Consider the following 6,000-nt stretch of genomic DNA (forward strand, 5'->3'; position numbering starts at 1 on the left):
ACGAGCTTTGTTTAGGCCACCTTTTCTAGGCCCCTCTCCGTGTGGAGCAAGCAGTGCTGTCCCTAGATAAGGCTGCTTGGTCGTTCAGGGTGCTGCCGAAAAATGCTTTCGTCTCTGGGTTAGCATCAGGCGACCAATAACCTGAACCGCCTACATGCAGGATCGGGACTGCGGCTTCCAGTGGCACCTTCCACCTGCCGTTTCGCCCCTTGCCCATCGCTGCAGGACTTGATGCGTTGTGGGTTGTGTATGTGGATATGCCCTTCAGGCCTGCGCAGAGGAATTTTTTAGGTGAAGCCCAGTGTGCGCGGTACTGGATCCACCCTTTCACCTGGGGGTCATCTGCCATGGCCCAGTAAGCCGGGACGCCGGCAGCGAGTCCTCCAGGTGGTAGGTGTTACATTAACGAGATCTATCTGCCCGGGTTTGATGTTAGAGTTTTCCTTCTCTTAGGCTGGCAAGGTTGGTGGGCCCAGCCTGCCCATCCGGTTATACCGCCGGACAATTCGGTCGCACCATGACGTAGCAAACTCTGTGAAAAACGGGGCGGGGACCAGCGAGAAGGTGTTGCTACGGATGCAGTAATGCAGGAGAGGCCATTGCAGTGACCATCTGCCAGGCATAGCTAGACAGTGACCACGCGGCATTCACTACACCGGGAGAGGAGAGGCTATGTATTGCGCATACACTTTCCCTGGGGGGGTAGGATACCCATGGTTCTTCAGTGTGGCTCAACAGCCCCCATGTCCACAAACCTGTTGTCTCAATACAACAGTAAGAACCATCAGAAGACGTATTAAATGGACCTGTTGGCTACCCACATTGTGCCACATCACTTCCCTGCATCTCTGAAGACGAGATGCTCTTCTTTGTGAATATAGAAAGATTACTGAAAACAGAGAGTTGCTCATCCACAAAAACATGGCCGACACAGACCTATCCAAACTAAGATCCCAGCACTCAGCAATAAGATCTGCACAAATCCTGCAACCAAAAAATTGTGATCTAGGGAATGAATGGTTGTGAACATTTATTTATTTATTCGACTTTTATCCCACCCTCCCTGCCGAAGCAGGCTCAGGGTGACTCACATTAAGAGGTCACAAGACCAATATTATTAGTCAAAAGATAAAAATACAAGTACATCATAATTAAAACATATAAAACAAAACAATGGTAGGTCAGATATATTGATGTATTGGAGATGTATTAGAGCTGTATTAAAGATGGCAACTACTAACTCCATCGTTGTTTAGATTTTATTATTCAAGTATTTCTGCTGTATGTCATATAAGAAAAAGATCCCCAGTCACAATATGATGTTTGCGGTGGGCCAGATGGATTAGTTTCTGCCTTCCTGTTGCTGTTGATTTTAATTCAAAAGTGCCTGGCGAAAGAGCACTGTTTCGCAGGCCCTGCAGAACTGTGAAAGTTCTTGCAGGCCCCTAACCTCCTCTGGCAGTTCATTCCACCAGGCAGGAGCTGGAACAGAAAAGGCCCTGGCTCTGGTCATCTTGAGCCTGGCCTCTTTGATGCTGGGGATCAAGATCAGGTTTTGCAACCCCGACCGAAGAGCTCTTTGGGGAACATGTGGGGAAAGGCAGTCCCTAAGGTATGCAGGTCCCTGGCCATATAGGGCTTTAAAGGTAATAACCAGCACCTTGAAGCGAATCTGATCCATACAGCTGAGCTTATGCTAGAGAGCTGAACCTGCTTTCTAAAAATAATCTATATCTCTAGTTTTCTAACCTTGTCCTTTGTCTTCTGAGAAGCCCCTGCATATTGCAAATGATTTAAGTGTGTGTTCTAAGGTATGCTTGCATGGACCAATTATATGTTGAAAATGCATCCTAGAACATACCTAACAAGTCTTTTAGATGTGCTTTGCAAGAGAAGAACTGTAATAGCAAAGAAACTGTCAATATTTGTAATAATGCTCCTCCAAGTACAGAGAAGATAAGTCTGCATATTTCCATCTCTGGCTAAATATCTTTTCTCTAATCTTTGATGGGGCCTGACCTGGATAGCCCAGGCTAGCCTGAACTTGTCAAATTTCAGAAACTAAATAGGGTAAGCCCTGACTAGTATTTGAATGGGAGACCTCCAAGAAATATCAGCATGTGACATGGAGGTAGGCAATGGCAAACCAACTCGGAACATTTCTTGCCTTGAGAACCCTATGGGGTCATCATAAGGCAGCTGTGATTTAATGGGAAAAAAAAAAAGCTATGATGGACATGGTGTGCCATAAACATGCTGTTTAAGGTGGGACTGGCTGAAGCTCCAGGACACATATTTACCATGTTATTAGAAGAAGTGAAAAAGGCCCTGACCTGGATAGCCGAGGTAAGTCTGATCTCATCAGATCTCGGAAGCTAAGCAGGTTGACTCTGGCAAGTACTTGGATGGGAGACCTCCTTGGAATACTAATGGTTGGGAGGAAGCCTTTCACATCACCTCCTATTTGATCTTTTAAAGATACCAGAAATTGAACCTGGAATCTTCTGTAAACAAATTAGATGCTATGCCACTGAATCACAGCCCTAGTCTTTGCCGTGTGCTTTGCCTAGAGTAATAATGGCTATATGATCAGGTGTCCCCCAGGATCTCATATAGTTATGGGGAAAGGGGCATCATGCTCAGAGGATCAAGTTGTAAATACACTAAAATATGATACTACATAAAGAAAAAAGGGTAGCTGTTTTTAATATGACAAATTATATCCATTTTAAATATTATTTAAAATATTACAAAGGTCATGATGATACATTATGTACTTAAAAGCTAGCAAACAAGATCTTTTCAAGGAAATGAAGGCAACAGGGAATGGGTTTAATAAATTCCCCATGTATTTTTTTTAGATACGTGAATAACATTCTGTAGTTGAAAAGCATGGTCAAATTAAGAATCCAGGAGGTTTTTCTGTATATCCTCAGTCTTAAACAAAGCCACTGCTTTCATTGCTAGGGAGTTCCTTAGGCTGGCTAGGGAGTTCCTCAACTGCCTACTTCTTGGTGAACACATGAAGTTCAGTTGATTAAAACTTTCGGAAACATTCAAATGCAGAGTTTTCTGGGTCTGAAGTAATTTGTGGTATGGCTGCAAGAGGGTCTTTGCTTGCAATAAGAAGGAAGTTCTATGGGACAAAAATGCCTGCAGTTGAAGGCTGTTGTATTTAAGGGAATGCTAATTAGAGTTTTCATTCAGAATACCAGCCCCAAAGGTAAGATTCTTTAAAAGAACAAAAACAGTAATTTGGAATGCAACTTTAAATTAGATCCTCAAGGCATTGACTGGGCTAGTTTGTTGGTAGAGTTGGGTCTGAAGTATATATTTTAATAAATTAAAATATTAAATTATTTTGAAGACTTAGGCTTCTTTCAGAAGAAAATGAACAGGAAAGTGTCAAAGTTAATGAGATGGTAAAGTTAGGATAAAAACAGGCAGAAGGGGCGTGGTTCAATTATTTAAAATCTATGCAATCCAAGGTGTGCTTTTCCAACCAGACTGACAGTGTAAAGAGTTCTGTGACTGGAAGGCGGCAGTCACAGGCAGCAGAAGGAAGTAAATGAGAGGGAGCCAATCTGATAAGACTAATGCAGGACCTTGGATAGTTCTCTCAGACAGGAAGTAGAATTCCACACCAAGCAAGACCTGATGATGACTGCCAATGTCCTACTAATCAAGTTAGATTGCATGGGATTTAAATGGACAGCATAATAATCCCAGAGTCAATCCCTGCAGAATCATAAATGGTCCTAACGGGGACTTTTCAAAAGTGGGAATTCCATAGCGAGAGCATTCCGAGTGATGGCTTTTCCTGAAAGCCTCCCATCAGCTTCCAAAACAAGTGATTTCACTGTCTCTTACCTATTCTTTTTCCTAATGTTCAACTGAAACCTACCATCTTGTAATGTGAGCCCATTTGATTCAATACTGCCCTCTGGAACAGTTGATAAGAAAACTATGTGATAACTTGTCAATAAGGGTGGACTGGGAGGAAATAAACAGCCCTGGAAAAGGGACCTGCTCCCTGGCCCCACCTCCCAAAAGGAAAGCAGGAGAGGCTTCCTGCCTGCTTTGTTCAAGTTCCACTCACCCAAAGGAGGGAGGGGCAGTCTGCTTGCCCGTGTTAGGCTTGGGTAGGCCATGGGCCACCCTTTTACCACTGGGTGGGCCTAGTCCAGGTGGGAATGGGAGATCATTGGCCCACTGGGAATAGTTCTGCAGGCCACAATGGCCTTTTACTCCACCTGCCTGTTGAGTAATCATGCTCTACAGCCTTCTCCAGGCTAAACATTCTCAGTTACTTCTTATTTATTTATTTATTTATTTATTTGGGATTTATATCCCGCCCTTCCCACGGATGGCTCAGGGCGGCTAATTTCCTTTGTATTGTGGAACAAGCATGATTGAAAGACACAGCTGGCTCCATAGAGATTTCAGAAACAAGATAAAAAGTCAAACAGATCCTAGGATGTGTTTGTGTGAAGAAATGCATTTTTTTCTTTGGAGGTTTGAAATGAACAAAAGTTTTAATTTTTTTTTCCTCTGGGCATATAAATGTTAATAGGTCTAGACAATGGGATGGTCAAGCTCCCCCGCCCTTTAAGCAGAGAACAGAGATCTGGAGGAACTAAATACTAGAGAGGCTTCAGGAAGGAATACTCTGGAGGCTTCAGGAAAAGCTTCTCTGACTGGCCTGACCTGATCAGTATGTAATTAATAATTATCATATGGCAGTGCATGTAGTATAGCCAGGAGATCCTAAGATTGCCTGACAGCTAGAAGTTCTAGCTCTTAGCATTATGCACCACTATGTGGTGAGCTAGACTTCTTTTTAAGGCAAGAGATGCTTCAGAGGTTGTTTGCAATTGCCTTCCTCTGCATCATGCCTATGGTATTCCTTGAAGGTTACCCATCCAAACACTAGCCAAGGTCAACCCTGCTTAGCTTCTGAGATCTGATGAAATCTGGCTAGTCTGGGCTATGCAGGTCAGGGCTGGACAGTGAGCGGGGAAAAGAGAGGTGATAAAACTCAAAGGAACAAGGAGGAAGCTCTCTCTTGGGGTGCTGAGTCCATAAGAACATATAGAACTCTTAACAGGTCTGGATAAGGCAGTCATTAACCATGTGCTGGCCAGGAAGAGCTGGAGAAAGCTTCAAGGTAAGTAAAGCTCTGTAGGTTCCTAAGGTAAGGAGCCTATCCTATTTTAATATCTGATAGGGCATGTATAGAGAGAGGGACAGAGGAATTGCGTTTTCTCAATTTCGTTTTAATCCCTTGCTTAGTCTGGTGCCATGCTAAAAGTATACTTGTGAACATTTTCTTTTTAGTAAATACTGACTCTCCCTGTGGACCTTAGAAAGGTCAGGTGGTGGCACCTGGTTACTCGAGAAAGAAAAGTCTCTCCAGGTATTGGAAAAACCTTGGAGGGCAGGGTGGAACAGGGCCTGCAGTCTGGTTCTGCCACAGACTGGAAGCAATATGATGAACTTTGCTGAAGCTAAGCAGGTTTGGGTCTGATCAGTGCTTGGATGGAAGAACACCTGAAAACCTTTCGTGATGGATGAAAAGCAGAATATAAATGTAATTAAATACAGAGTAATATTGTATTAGAAGAGGGCGCAGAACAGTCAGAGAGAATGCATACTGAAGGTCTTAGTAATTTAACTTTTTAATAAAGTACCATGAGGTTAGTTTCTTGAGACTGAATTCAGAGGATAGGAATCATGGACTCACCCTGTGAACGGTCACAAAGCCATACATGAATTGTATGTTGTCCTCAGTTCCTATGGATGTGGTTCACACTTGGGATCAGGACTACAGCGCACATGAAAAAGGAATGCCAACCCTTCCTCCATGCTGTTACACTAAGCAGAAATGATCCAGGGTGTGTGTGTGTGTGTTTGGCGCTGTTGCAGAAGATCACACGGTCTTTTGCAACAGGCCTGTTAGTTCCTGACCTAGATAGTTTCAGTTCAGTGTAACAATGCATG

This window comes from Heteronotia binoei, chromosome 1 (genome assembly GCF_032191835.1).
Source record: "Heteronotia binoei isolate CCM8104 ecotype False Entrance Well chromosome 1, APGP_CSIRO_Hbin_v1, whole genome shotgun sequence".
Lineage (NCBI taxonomy): Eukaryota > Metazoa > Chordata > Lepidosauria > Squamata > Gekkonidae > Heteronotia > Heteronotia binoei.